This window comes from Manis pentadactyla, chromosome 15 (assembly GCF_030020395.1).
Source record: "Manis pentadactyla isolate mManPen7 chromosome 15, mManPen7.hap1, whole genome shotgun sequence".
In the NCBI taxonomy this organism is placed as follows: Eukaryota; Metazoa; Chordata; class Mammalia; order Pholidota; family Manidae; genus Manis; species Manis pentadactyla.
Window position 1 is genome coordinate 58898762 of NC_080033.1, and position 16347 is coordinate 58915108.

Below are 16347 nucleotides of genomic sequence, written 5' to 3' on the forward strand. Positions count from 1 at the left end.
TTCTTTATCAATCACTGACAGACTCATTGTTTTATAATGTACTTCTCAGCAAGCTGTTTGCGACTCATCGCCTGCCTTGCTTTATAGTCTATAAATATTTAATTCTTTAATAAACTGCTTATATATAATATAAAATGACTGATGCTGTTCCCTCTTCTGTCTTTTAATAGTGCTGCTATTTGCAAAACAATTCTTTTTTTTCTAAATAGCAATATGTTTCATAAATGTTTGACTTTCTTTTTTCTAAGTAGCAATTTATTCTGGGAGGCTGGTAGAATGACAGGCAGGAAAACAGCCCCTTGCTCCTGGGAGTACAATATAACTCTTCGCTCGCCCTCACCCCTACCAAGCTGCAAATTGATGAGGTAAAAAAGATGGACTTCGGAATTGTGGCAGAGAGCAATCACCTGTCTCTCTGCAGACCCAATGTGTAAAATAGCCTTTAAATCTGTAGACAAAATGTATGCTTACAACAAGCAAATATGGTCTCCTCTTTGCTCTGACATCCTTTGTCTAGATAAGAGATAGTCAGGGGTAATATACCAACACCTTAGTGTTCTTGTCTTCTTTATGACTATGTACTTTATTTTTGAATGTTAGCTTATTTGCTTTCTGTGCCTTGAAATGATTTTCAATATTTAATGACTTATTTTTAAAATTGGACAAGTCAGACATTTATTGAGTGCTTATTGTGTGCCCTGCACGGCTGTAAGGATGTTTTCAAGCAAGCTACTATTATTTTTCTATGGTATTTCACTATAATTTATGAACCTCTAAACAACATGACCTCCCTTAAGGGAGGGCAGGGAGGATGAATTGGGGAATGCCAGAACAATAATGTTTCCTCAGCGCCAACCATTAATCAGGTACATGTATTATCTCATAGTGCTAACTCAGTTCTACAGTTCTTTAGCACACTGCCGTTCACTTTGCATACGTTCTAAGTTTTCTACTAGAACCCAGTAGATTTGATCTGGAAAAGCATGAGAAGAATGGGTGTAGAACATTTGTTTGTAAGTTTAAAAATCCTGATTTATATACTACTTCTACCACATATTAGGTATTACTTTAGACTTAATCACCTAGCCTTTCTTATCTGTAAGAAGGGCATAATAAAAATTATATCATTCATATAAACACCTGTATATAGTGGGCCCTCAAGTAATGTTAATTCTTTGTCTAAATGTTTTACTCTTTCTAAAGAAGAACATCAAGACAAAATCAAGAGAGTAAATGCTGTTAATTCAAAAATAGTATTAATTTTACGTAAATATGACATATAATTGCATTTGTTTATGTAATAATAGTGATGCATTACTTTAAGCAGTAAACATTTTAAACTGAAGTTTCTTATTTAACTAACAGCACATATTTCTGAGATTCATTAGAGTTACTCTGGAGCAGAGTTTTTTATGCAAAATTGTGTAGGTCAAGCTTTATTCCTTGTCATTATAATTCATATGAATCTAAGTGAGCTAATTTGCTTATACACGCTAAATTATTCTAGTCTCAGATTCCCTGCACCTCATCCCATTTTATATGGAACTGTTCCTTATTTTACAGATATCATTCCATTTTCTTCCTTCACTCAACATTTGTATCACCAATGTGCTTCCATTTTACCCTTCCTAAAACAACAATTGCCTGTGATGCTCTCAGTATAAAACTTTCTACCCGATTTAACATCATAAATTCAAACGTGTGTGGATGTAATCTCAGATTCCCTAAGGAATCCCATTTTCCCTGGTTGTACTGTTCAGTTTGCTTCTGAAAAAGACTAACTTCTACCTCTCGACTTGATCCGTGATATTTGAACAGTGATTGTCTCATATTGAATTATTTCCTTTGCATATTAACTTTTATTAAAATGTTATGAAGCTTAATGAGAAAGAATAGATAATTTTAATAATAATGGTAACATTGTTATTATTATTGGTTGAATTTCTACTATCTACTAGATACTGCTTCAGGATATGTAAATCCTGAAGATACCGTTTCAGGGTATGTAAATTTTTTCCTTAATCTTGCTCTGTTAGGTTAGAATTAGCAATTTACAGATAAGAAAAATAAGTATATTCAGGTTAAGTAGCTTGCTCAAGGTCACATAGCTATTAAAGTAAAAACTAGAATTCCAACATAGGTCTTACTGATCCAAAGCCTGTGCTTGCCATGTTGCTTTTTGAAAAGCTCAGCAGAAAGTGCTGTTTGTATATGGTAAAATGATAGATATAGTTTCTTTTTCCATTTTAAAAGTGCCACTATTCATAGAAAAAAATTTAGTATCAGTTCATATTCTTATGATGCCATTCTTTTAAAAGTAACAGTGTATGTGAAAGTGCTTTGTACCTTGTAAGTCCTAGGCAAATGTAAAGTACAATTATAATAGTAATGAATGCAAAGCACTTTTATTATAACCTTATCAGTAGTTATGGCATTTTTATGCCAAATATAAGTATATCTTGCTCTATGCAATGAAAGTTTTTCAGAAAAATTATAAGGTAATTTTTTTAATTAATAAAAAAACAATACTACTTTAAATGTATAAAAATGCTTATGATTTCTGGGTGAATATAACCAAGTAAAGAATTTGTTTTGTGACTAATTTCTTAATTATCTGTTTTGAATCTTAAATTTTTTAGCATTAAAGTTTTTTAGGCAGACACTCATAAGTAATATTGACAGACACCTATCATCTTGGAAATAATTGCCAAAAGATACCATGGAAAAGCTGCTAAGTCAGAAACCATCCTAAATAGAGTTACACCATCCTAAATAGGATTATAGAATCCCGAAGTTTATATTTATCCAAAGCCTGAACTATTATCCCTATATATTGATATGTACTAAAATATGCACAACCAGACTATTAGAAAAAATGTTATGCTGCATTCTTTAAGTTTATTAAACATTTGTTTTTAACCTTCTGGAAAACACTGTTTCTGCTTCATGCCAAGTTATGAAATACATGTATTATGTATGAATTGGAGTTGTTTTGTAGGCAAAAGTAAAAGAGACTGCTGTAGGATTTTGATGTTCTGTTAAGAAATTACTAAAGGAGAGAATAGAAGGGATTGAGGGAGAGAAAGGATGAATTATTCTTCAAATTACTTTTCTCTGTCTTATCTGTCAATAAAAATCATCTTCAGATAAGAAAGGACAAGAGTAACATTTCTTAGTGGGTATTGTACCCCAATATCAGGTAAAGAGATTCAAAGAGAACAACTAATTGTTGGGATTCAAGTTTCCTATTCCAGATATGTTACATTCAAAGGCACTATGAGAATTTGCATTTAAGCTTGAGGAACCATATCTGTAGTTGAGCTTGAGGAATTAAAAATGTTTTTGAGAAAATATGCAGTTTCAGAGAGTGCCAAAAATCCTGAAAAAGAGGGAAAATCACTCCCAATTTTCAAATTGTCACCATCCAGAGCCTCTAAAATTTTCACATACAATATCTGGAGTCCACTCAGTACTTTCCAGGAATATCAAGAAACAGGACCAAAAGAGAAAGAGGAGAAAGTGGGGGAGAGAATGACAACTCACCCACAGTGAGTTAGATATATGAGTTATAAAAAATAGCTCTCTGACTCCAAAATGATAGTATTTTGGAAAACAAAAGAACTACATTCACAAAAAATAATTAAATGGATATTCTAGAATTGAAAAATACAATAACTGAAATTAAGACACCTATAAATAGGTTTAACAGAAGATTAGAAACAGATGAAGAGATGCTCTAATAGATAATATCATAAAAGGATGGAAAATAAAATACATGAGATGTATTGAAAATGTCTAACATATGTGTAACTGGACTCCTGCAAGGAAGAGAGATTGTAATACAGGTAATAATCAAACTGATAACAAGCAACAATATCTGAAAGGAAGGAAAGATATCAAGCCACAGATATCCCAAGCAGTATACTAAGAAAAGAATACCTAGGCACATCAATAAAACTTCTGAAAATGAAAGATGAGAAAAATGATAAATGAAGGTAAATAAGACACATTATTTCATAGAAAGAACAATAAGACAGCTGACTTCTCAACACATGTGATGGATGCCAAAAGCCAATGGAATAACAATGCTAAAATGCTGAAAGGACATAACTGCCAATCCAGAATTCTATACTGAAAATTATGTAGTGAAAATATCCTTCAAAACTGAAAATGAAATAACTTTATAGACAAACAAAAACTGAGAGAACTTACCAGCAGCAGACCTGATCTGAAAGAAATACCAAAGGGAGTTCCTTAAATCTATCCCAGAAGGAAACATGAAAATGGAGGAACAAAGAACAATGCACGAAGTACATATGTTAGTAAATCAGAATGAATCTTGACTGCTCAAAAAAAAAAAATGGAAGTGTATCTTGTGAGGTTTAAAATATATGAACAATAAAATGCATATTTACAACAACATAAAAGGTGGGAAGGGATAAACAATGAGACTAATTTAAAGTTCTAGTGTTCTCTGGGAAGTAGTAAAAACACTAATTTATAAGAAACAGACTTTAGTAAGTCAAGGATGCATGTTTTAACATTTAGGGTAACATTTAATAGTAAAATGGTATATTACTAACAAGCTAGTAGAGAAGAAAATGGAATAAGAAAAATACTTGATTAATCTCTAGGAATGCAAAAAAGGAATAAAAGAAAAATCAGATATAATAAATAGGAGAATAATAATGTGATATGTATATAATTTAAAATACATCAGTAGTTACATCAACTATAAATTAGCTCATTTCTACAATTAAAAGACAAAATTGTAGATTGGATAAAAAATAAAAATTCAGCTGAAGAAAAACAAAGAGTTTAAAGTAACAAGATGAAAAATAATCCAACTATACCAAAATATAACTAGAACAACTGTATTAACATTAGCCAAAATAGTTTTTAAGGCAAGACATAAAGATGTATATGGCATAATTATGAAAAGGCCAGTTCAATAAAATAATTGTTCTTATTTGTGTACAGTTAATAGTATAGCCACAAAATATATGATGTAAAAATTAACAAAACTAAAAATATATGTACACTGATTCACATCATGGTGTAAGGATTTAATGCACTTCTCTTATGGTAACCAATAAAACAAGTACACAAGCAGACAAAAATTCACTGAGAATATAGTTGAACTAAGCAACATAATTATCCAATGTAACTTAATTATATGCAGAGCACTACACCTAACAGTGGCAGGGTTCATTATTTGCAAGTGGACATTTACCAAAATTGACTATAAAACAAGTCTCAGAAACAGTCAAAAGATTTAAGTCATTCAAAGAAGACTATGACCACAGAGATCTGGAAAGCAATTACAAGAAACTAAAAATCAATAACAATAAGATAACTAAAAATTTTGTGAATCCCCAAAGGTGTGGAATTTAAGCCACATATTTCTAAATGACCTATAAGTGAAGGAGGAAATTGTGATGTAAATTAGGAAATATTTTGAACCAAATGATAATGAGAATATGACATATGAAAACCTGAGGTTATATCTAAAGCTGTGCTTAGAGGAAAATATATAGCCTTTAAACAAATGTTTAGAAAGAAAAAGAGGCTGAAAAAATCAATGATGTAAGTACCTTCACAATAAATTAGAATAGAAAAGGGAACCCAAAGAAAGTAGAAGGAAGAAAATAGTAAGGACAGAAAATAACTAGATAGAAATCAACTGTATGATAGAAGAAATTAACAACAGTAGAATATTCATTCTTCTCAAGTGTACATGGAATTCCAAAAAGTAAGATTATAGTTGGGCCATAAAACAAGTATTGAGTTGAAGTTATACAGAATGTATTCCATGAACACAGTAATATTAAGTTAGAAATTCATATTAAAAAGATGCCTAGAAAATAACTGAATATTTGAAAAGTAAATAATACACTTATAAATAACTTATGTCCAAGAAGAAATCACAGAGAAAAATTTTTTAATCTCAAATAAAGAATAATGAATATATATCCTATGAAAGTATGGGATGCAACTAGAGCAGACCTTAGAGATGTATAGCTCTATACATCTATATGAGGAAATAAGTGTAAAATTATCTTAACATTCAACTTGTGAATCTAGAAAAAGAGAAGCAAATTATACCCAAAGTAAAAGAAAGGAAATTATAAAATTAACAGTAGAAGTCAAAAGAAAATTCAGACAGAAGTTGATTCTTTGAAAAGTTAAATATAATTGATTTGTAAAAGACTGGTCAAGAAAAAAGAAGGAAAACACAAGTAACCAATATCACAAATGAAAGAGGGGACATTAAAGTTTTGACAGACAGAATTACATAATAAGTTTGACAGCCAAAATGGACAACTTTGTTCCAATCGATATGATAAGATGGAATAGACAAATACCTTGAAAAACACAGCTTACCAAAATTGACACAAGAAATTGAAAATCTGAATAATCCTAGATCATTTTCATAAAATTTTAATTTGCAATTAAAAAATTGCCCACAATTTGTAGGTCTTACAGCTTCGTTGGCATATTCCATCCAAAATTTAAGGACAAAATAATAACAATCTTACTCAAACTTTTTCAAAGAGTGTAGAGGAGGGGGAGACACTCTGCAACTTATTCCATAAAGCCAGTGAGACTCTGATAATAATACCAAACAGTCATTTCAAGAAAATTATAGACCAATATTTCTCATGAACATGGACTCAAAAATCCTTAACAAAATAGAAGCAGGTAAAATGTTGTCATATGTTTATGTAGAGATATAAATGAATCATGAGCAAAAGGGATTTGTCTCAGGATTGCAAGGTTGGTTTAATATGAAAATCAGTCGTTGTAATTCATCATGCTAACAACTTTGAGCTGTTACTTGTTTCAACAGAGGCAGAAAAAGCATTTGACAACATTTAACAACCATTCATGATATTTTTTAAAAATTCTTAGCAGTTAGGAATAGAAGGAAACCTCTTCCATTTGATAAAGGGCATCCTTCTAAATGATGAAAGAATGAATTATTTCTCCCCTATATTCAGGAACAAGGCAATGCTACCCTCATTGGGCATCAAGGAAGCAAGGCAAGAACGTTCACTCACACCACTCATCACTTCTATTTAACATTGGACTAGATGTCCTCACCAATGAAATAAGGCAAGTTAAAGACAAATTAATGGATGTAATTACTGGAAACGACCTCATTTAGCTCTCCATCTATTCACAGATGAAATTACTGCATTTGCAGAAAAATCTAAGGAATATTTTTTAAAACTACCATTTGTGTGAAAAAATGGGATTGAAAATATATTACTATCTTATTAGTATTTGGATGTAATATATTAATATCTGGGAAGATAAAATAAGAAACCAGTAACAGTAATTACCAATTTGAGGGAGGTGGTTAGAAACTCTTGGCTAGAAGAGGGGCCGGAGGAAGACTTTTTGCTTTCTACATTATTTAAACTATTGATACATGAAAATAGGTAGTGTTTTATCACCTATTCAAAAATATCTTATTTTTTTAAAGAAAAACTGAAAGTTGGCAAGCCCCTGTCAGTGTTTTAAATAAAGAGCCCCTCTTAGTTCACATGGCCCTCCTTTCACTTCCCGTAGCCCTCTACACCAACTGTGATCGAATTCTTTTATCAGACTGTAGATAGCAACATGATCATCATTTCAGAATTACACATACATTTTTAATGGAACCATTTCGTGGATTTGTTATGAACTGCAGTAATATGTGCCTTTTAGTTTGACTTTGATTATTCTAATTCGTCATCTGTCCTCAATAGAAACCTATTTAGTGCTTTCTCACTAAACCTTTTGCCTGAATCATTATTTAGCACCTACAGTAAAGACTGAATGTTGTTTCCTTTTCCTTAATTCTCTCAAATACTAATGAATACACTGAAATAACAATACAGCAACAATAAAATCTAACATTATTTAGTGCTTATGTGCAAATACTGGGCTAAATTCTTTACATGCATTGTTTCAATATTTAATAGCCATAATTCTGTCAACTGAGATGGAGAAGATAAGAGGCTAAAGGCCTGATTCAGATTCAGATTAAATAGCTCTCCTCCATGTAATCATTAATTCGTCAAACTCTAGTTTGGTACACTGTTCCAACTGAGAATCATGTAACAGTTGAAATAGGTGGTGTGTGTGTATATGTTATAAAGGAATCTCATCAATGGGAGTTTTGGAGATTAATGGGTGAAGAATAGAAGAATTTAGAGCATGCTTAAGTGCTCATATATAAATACAGACCAGTTCCAGGTCAACATTATGTCATCAAGTAGGAATTTGTGTAGGGACACAGAGCAGAGCAAAACTCTTTGTCTTTAGGTAATTTAAACAGAAGTATAAAATTGTTTTAACGTGAATTATTAATTTGAACTGTGTCCTGACCAAGGGAAGTAATGAAATCTCTTTTTCTTTTCCTTGCTTTTCTTTTCTTTATTAATCCTTTGAGGCCATTAGTAATATTCCAAATATTTTATCCATTTTGAGTCCACCCAACAGGCTCACTCACTATTTATCTCTATTCATCATAAACATGCACTATTCCACACTGGTAATTTCAACATTGCAAAAATATTAGAAAACCACAGTAATCTTTACCCTGAGAATTAACCGGCACAAACATTATCAGGCCTGCTTAAGCACCCAGACAATTCCATCTGCTTTTTAGCAACATAGTCTACGACAGCACCAAGAATTCCCTCTGCCACAAATACCTGGACCAGGAGGCACTCTACTGCATCCCCAAATTAGAAGTAGCTGTGCTTTTGGCTTCTGAGCTGTAGACTGCTGGGGGGGACAGGCACCAAGTTGCCGCTGCTTTCCTCAGCCTCAGACCTAGAAGGGCCTGTCTCGGTGCTCATCTTGGTAAGCCCTGATAGCTCCCTGCAACACGAGTCCCCAAGAGACTAATGAAGCAAAGATGGTTTCTGAAAACCTCCTGTACTACAAAATATTGTGCTGTGGCTCTGAACATACTCTTCTTCGAAAATTCTCTCTTCTCTGTCCCTTCCATATCCGTGCCCTTGTTTAGTTCCAGTTTCCATTAGAAATGCTATTTGGGCAGCAAATTTCACAGATTGCATCCATCTCGATGCTGCCATGCAAAGAAAACACATCTGTCTGACTCTTCATTTAAAATAAGGAAAAAATTGAAATAGCAAAATGCTGTAGTCGCTCTGAGCTATTTCCTAATGAACCAGTTTGTCCCATGAGCTGTAGTGAGGAGCTTCTTCTCCTCTGTGAGAACTCTTTATGCATATTAATATTATGCATGTTTTCCATGTGACTCCTTCTGACTTACCCTCACCCCATTCTTTGAATTCATTTAAATAAAAATAATTTATGTGGACATTCCTTCAGTCAGGATTTTCTCTCTCCCTTTCTTAAAGACATCCATAATATTTCGTTGATGCTTTGCATCCAAACCGAGTCGTTATGCTTTTGCATATCATTAGGGCTTTATAAAGAACAACAGCGACATCTGCATGTGCCGCAGTGACAAGAAGATAGGAAAATACCGAAAACAAACTGTATTGGCTTGGAGGCTGGCTGGCTGGCTCTCTGTCTCCCCAGCAGCCCCTGGCACCACCATGGCTAGGAGTAATTGTACAGTGTAATCACATCATGCCTCATCTGAATATTCATAGCAGAGACAAAGCTTTGGAGGATAAGGGAGGAGCGGGGATAATTTCAATATAAAACAGCATCTCATTTCCAAATCAAGTTGTGCCAGTTAGACTGTGCATGAGGGTTCACTCTTAAACCGACATTGTTTTACAGTTTGGAAATTAGAAGTGAAGAAGAAGAGATGGAGAGAAAAGGCTTGATAAAAAAGGGATGCCATTATATTCTCATTCTTGACTCGGGAAAAACAAAACAACAACAGCGGCAGAATAAAAATACTTAAAGTGATACTTGAAGAGTCACCAACAGTGGCTAACCAGCTGCCGTTTTACCAGGAATGAAATAGCCTATTGACGGAGCTTTAAAAGCTCCCAATTAATATGTTGTGCATGTATTAGATCTACAAAGAACTCACTGTATTCCTTCTCTCCCCACAAATCCCCCCAATACACACATATTCCCTAACCACCACCTTTCTTTCCTGTGGGATGCAGGGGGGAAAGATCAGAGCTACAAAATAATTGACTAATCTCTTCAAAAGTGACAACATCCCTCTTCAGAAAGAAAGGACAGAAACAAACACATACAAAAAGGTGACTGTTCCTTAATGAAGGGATAAATTACCGATGGCTTCTTCATTCTGTTTAGTTCATTACCCCCCAAAAGAAACAAATATAATCCACATGTTAATGTTTCTTGTCTTCATTTTCTTTTGTTTAGTATGATGCTCTTTATTATTATTTTTTAAGTGTTGATATTTGTAGAAGCGTCTGCCACTGCATTCCCCAAAGAGCTACTAGTTTCAACCCACTGGAGTCTATATTCCTTTAATTGTCTAGTGAAGGAACATTTCTGCTGTTTTTAAAAATATACCGCTCTGCAGGAACTAGAAGAATCCAAGGTTGTATCCAACTTCAAAGGTTTCCGAGTCATAATGATTTTAGCAAAAGTAGAAGACAGATCATGGAACAAGTCCCTGTTTGAAGATAAGCATCATAGGGACCTTTTTTTCGTCCCTCTCTCCCCAACTTTGTACTTCTCCTGGCTCTGAATGCCCCTTGCTCGCTAACATGGTTTAATGATATGCAAATGAAATATGCATAAAACCATTCTACTGTATGATGATTAAACACTGGAGACATTAACAGCGGAGGCTTCACTCTTTGTAATAATCCTTCCCGACCATCCACTTTGATTGCGGAGTTATGGAAACCCATAGCAGTTGGCAGAGAGAGTGAGAGAGAAGGAAGGAAAGATGCAGGGACGCATCACCCATCTCGGTTTCTCCCACTCCAGGAGAGCTTCCCCCCCTTTGTACTGCGTTCCTATTGCTGTCTTTTGTAATCCATCCATGCAGTCGCACCAGAGCGATTAACGGGAAAAACCTCTTTTCTCTTAATGTTTCAAAGCTCATTAGCCAAACGATTATTCCTCATTAACAGCAAAAGCTCATTCATTAAAAGGAAGAATATGCCCAAAAGATGCCAGCGCGGTTAATCCTGAGTCCCGTACTGGGCTGTAAATCCCATACTACTTGTATATTCCATGCGAAAGGGACACGTGCCAATCCACATTTTTTTGAAAAAAAAAAAAGAAAAGGAAAACAGTTTGTGTGTTTTGTAAAATCCACAAGAGCAGCAATTAATATTCCCATTGAATGATTTTATTATAATTTTTTTGTCTCTCCCTTTTGTTTCCAGCGCCTGCCCCTGGCTCAGAGCCTGGTGCCAACAGAACACCTTTCAGGATCCACAGCAACGCAGACAACGTAAGTAAGTACCAGCCGTTTCCTGAAACCCTTTCTCAGATCTTTTTTAAACAATCACCTATAGCATAGAGAAAGCCTCTTTCCCCCTTCTTCTCCCTTGCGTTATGCCACCAGGGTTTCCTAAGTAGCACCTTCCAAATCCCTCTGCCTTCAAGTTTGTGCATGTCTGTGTGGCATCCCTCCTCCTCCTTCACTCCCATAGTGGATCTTGTAAAAGGGCTTCTGATCGGCCCCATTCATCTCCCTGGTGATAGCAGTGAATGTAGATAAATCTCTGACTGCCTGCTGGCTGCTGGAGTATGATTTTTATTTTGTCTTCTGTGTATACCTGGGTCAAAAAGTGGGGTTTATGCACACACATACATGCACATACACACATTTCCTTCTCTGTCTTCCTCTCCTTTTTCTCACACATGCATACATTCCCCACATGTGTATATATACACAAACATATACACCTATATACATACCAATACCTATAACACAAAAATATATACATCTCTAACCGTTTAATTTGTCTGAAAATATGTGCATTTATATACACATACAGCCTTACACTTGTGTCTATATGCAATCAATAGGTACCTATCTTTTAATTTATACTCATCTATATCTCCATTTAAATATTCCTTCTTTTCTCTCAGCAGAAGCTGTGTGCAATTGCAATCCCAGATTGTACAAGGCAATATTCTTTCTTTATGATTTCTATTTGTAGACCTGTATGCTCCCTTCTCTGCCTTCTTCTGAGGTGTAGAGGTGGCATCTTCCCTGAGGTTTTCCGAATGGCAAGTGGCACCGGCTGTGGCATGCATTCATGCCGCTTTCTATGGCATTACTCTTCCGATGTCTGCTTTTTCTCTTTGTTTGTTGTTGACTAGGCTGAATGGTGTTTTTTTTTAAGTTAATTATAAACAAAGTTGAATAGCAAACAAACCAACAGCTTGCCCCCCCCCCCAAAAAAAGCCCCCACACAGCGCCTTCTGCTGCAACAGATGCCCAGATCACCCCTGGCATGGGCAAAAGGGTACACGATTTTGGTGGAGGTTCATTTTTTTCTGTTTGTTGCTGTATTTGTTGTTTGTTTTCCTTGTTTCTGATTTTTCAAGGAGTCCAGGATCCCGGCCTCGGCTTGGAACGGAACAGTGTCATGGCGGAGACGACGGCCTTTGTCTTGCTGGGTGTGAAAGCATCCGCTGTGCTGGCTCCACGGCGGCAGAATCAAGTTTAAAGGAAAAAAATGATTAAAGTCAGCTTTGTGCCTCTTTGGTGTGGAAGACCCCCAGACCCCAAGTAGCCGAGTCCCTGGGTCCGAGGAAGGGCTCATAGTTGGAGCAGCTGAGGCTGTAATCCTGGCACTTGCGCCTTCGGTTGCTGCGTGCAGCTCGCTCCTGGGGGTCTGGATAATCTCCCTTGGCTTACCGCACTGTCTGGCCCGCACACAGGGCCCCCGTAACATATACCCGCTGCTGCTATCACACGAAACTGTGGCGTTGCCCCTGAATGGATGGCACTGTGCCAACTCTTCTGCCATCCGCCCTTGCAGCTTTTTTCTTTCCTCTCTCCCTCCCCTTCTTCTCCTCCTCCTCCCGTCGACTTGACGTTAATTAACACACGGGTTAATTGATTTTAAAAGCCGAAGAATTACAGTTAACTTTTCCCACAGGGTACAGACGCCAGCCGCTTGGCACACACTCTGCCTTTCGCACTGGTGCAGGGGGGCCGGGAAAGCCCGCAGCAAAACTAGCAGTTGCTGAGGGAGCGTTGCCTGCTTATTGGAGTAGAGCCGATGGAAGTCGACATGGCACTGCCTCATCCGTACAGTGTATATAGCCATTCTATATTTTGTTTAATAATCAAAGCACAACCCTGTCTTTCTTCTCCCTCTTTCAAAACAGGAAAACCCTTCAGAAGTTCTTAAGAGGGGGAAAAGGAATCCCTCCCCCAGACAATTTTTCTAATCCATAATAATGCTTTTTTCCAATAATAAGAAAATACCTGGTGCCTTTTTCTTTTCCCTTTTTTTTTTTTTTTTTTTTTACTAGGAGGAAGGCTACCCTTTCCCCTAAATATCACAGGCAAAGGAGATTTTTTCTTTTTAAGGAAAGTTCCATAAAGTTTCTCTATATCTCAGTGTTTTGTTTCCATTCCTCTTGAATTAGATGGGTTATTTATGTGGAAGGATTTCCCTGAGAAAATAGGTATATTGTAATTAAGAACAAAATTCATACGAAAGCTCTCTGTTTTTTTGTTTATGTGTTTGTAGATTTTTGCTTTCTGTCCCCTTCACCCCAATCCCCTGTAGAAATTGAAAGCAATTGATAGGCAGTTGGGAAGAAGACAGGCAAGGCTGGAAACTTGAGGCTTTCACCTTTTCATGCTTTCATTTTATTTCATTTTGTTTTTTAAAAGCATGCAGCAAGTGAAGCGACAAGAGGAATCCATTATGCAAATCATGTCACTTTGCATAATGTCTCATGACTGGAATATGCAAATGAGCTGTATAATTTATGAGTGCCAGTGTCTGTCTAAAAGTGGTTCACATAATTTACAAAGTGAGTCTGAGAGACATGGAGAAGGCAGCTCTTCCAACTCCATTGCCAGGAAAGCTCTGTATATTTTCCTCCAAGTGCTCCCTAGTCATATTGTCAAGTTCTATTTGAAAAAAACCGTAAGGTTCCAAATATTCGTGAAAGATGAAGATTTTCCTCTCAATTGTCTTCACCCAAACTCTTTGCCTGAAACTTGACAAGAACCCATTAGACTCTAAAGCACTATTTTTTAGATTCAGTTTGGTAAGGAAAAGTTATTTGAGCCAAAGTTGCTATTTGTATATGTATTTTCCCTTCTAAAGCAAGGAATACCTTAGATAAACAGGCGTCTTATTAATTTCTCTGAATCTACAAAGCCATAAAAATGGGATTTCTCATTTTAATTGGTTTTGTGTGTGCCCTTCTGTTTGCAACACTTTATAAAGTATATTCTCTTGGATGTATTAGATATATAATATGGAATACTGGTGCATTCTGTATTCTTCTGAAGGTATAATTCTGCTTTCAAAGAGGTCTTCAGAAGAGAAATGTCATTTAATAAAAATCTGGTTGAAGTTAAGTCAGCTTAAATGGCCACTCCGAGTCTCATTTTGGTTACTTTTCTGAGTAGATAATCTGAACCTTTGGAGAAGTTATAATGTATTTGATAATCTGACCTTATATTTTTTTATTTCAGCCATTTAAGTCTCTGAAAGAAAGGTGCAGGTTGCCATGAATATGTACACCAGGACCTGATCTTTGGAAAGTGTGTCTAAAAAGGCTTCCTGAAGAAAATGAATTCAAGGTCAATTCTGAAAGTTGAAGAGAAACTAGACAAAAAGAGGGAGAGAGTATTTTTCATGTAGACTGTGTTCAGTAAATCCTGAGACAAGAAAAATTCATGGCTGCTTGGAAGGACTGAAATAAAACTAGTATGGCAAGAATACAGACAATGGGTCATTGGATCATACTGGGGACAGATTGGGAGGTAAGCATGTGAAGAGGTAACATATCATTATTTGCATTTATTTGCTGGTGCTTGGTCTCTTATGTCACTATTAATTGTATATACATGTACTTCTTTAAATTCATATTGAAAACTACTTACTATTATAAGAGTTCTTAAGAAATTTTTTTTTTCAAACTCATGCACTGAGCCATCAGATTTCTGAATCCAACCTTATATGACATAGTCCTTTTCTTTATGAAGTTTTATTTTCAAAAAGTTAATAGCCATTGAAGAAAATAAAAATAAGAACAACACTCTACCCAAAAAGATCAGAATACATACTCTTTTTAAGTATACTTGGAACATTCACATTATAGACCACTTTCAGTTTCATTAAAAAAAATAAATAAACACTTAAAAATATTGAAGTCAGACAAAATATATTCTCTGACTACAAACAATTAGAAATCAGTAACAGACAGATATCTGGAAAATCCCAAACTTTTAGAAATTAAACATATTTCTAAATAACACATGCAGCAAAGAGGCATAAATTAGAAAATATTTGAATTGAATGACAATGAAATCTCATTACAAAACTTGTAAGATGCAGCTAAAGAAGTGTACAGAGAACCAGGTTTTAGTGCCTTATTTTAGAAGCCAAAACAGTTTTTAATCAATAATCTAAGTATCTTAAGAAGATAGATTAAACCCAGAACAGGAAGAATGAAAGAAATCATAAGGATAAGAGCATACACCAATGATATTGAAAATAGTAGGGAAAAATCAGTATATTCAAAAGCTGGATCCAAAATATTCAATATTCTTTTTTGCAAAGAATAAAAAAATTGATGAACATCTAGCCAAACTGAACAAGAAAAAAAATGAGAAGATATATATTGTCAAGACCAAGAATGAAAGAGAGGACAACACTAAAGGTATGGCAGGTATTAAATGGATAATAAGGAATAAATAAATATCAACTTCGTCAACAAATTTGATAACCTAAAATGAAAAGGAAAATTCCTTGTATGACAGATTACTAAAATTCCTTCAAGAAGAAATAACCTGAATAGGTTTATGTCTATCAAAGAAATTGGATTTGTAGTTAAAATAACTTCCTGTAGAGAAAACTCCTAGCCCAGATGGCTTCACTGGCAAGTTCTACCAACATTTAAGGAAGAAATCATGCCAGTCCTAAATAATCTCTTCTAGGAAATAGAAAAGATTTCCACTTCATTTATGAGGTCAGCATCACTCTTATGCCAGAACCAGAGAAAGACAATATAAAAGCAGAGAACTACAGACCCACAACTTTCAAAAACACAAAAATCCTTAACAAAATATTAGCAAATAGAGTTGAATAATATGTAAAAATAATGGTATGTCATGGTCAAGTCAGGTTATGCCAAGAATGAAAGGTTGGTTCAACATTCTAAAATCCATTTGATTCACCATAAAACCAGATTTTTAAAAATCATCAATTA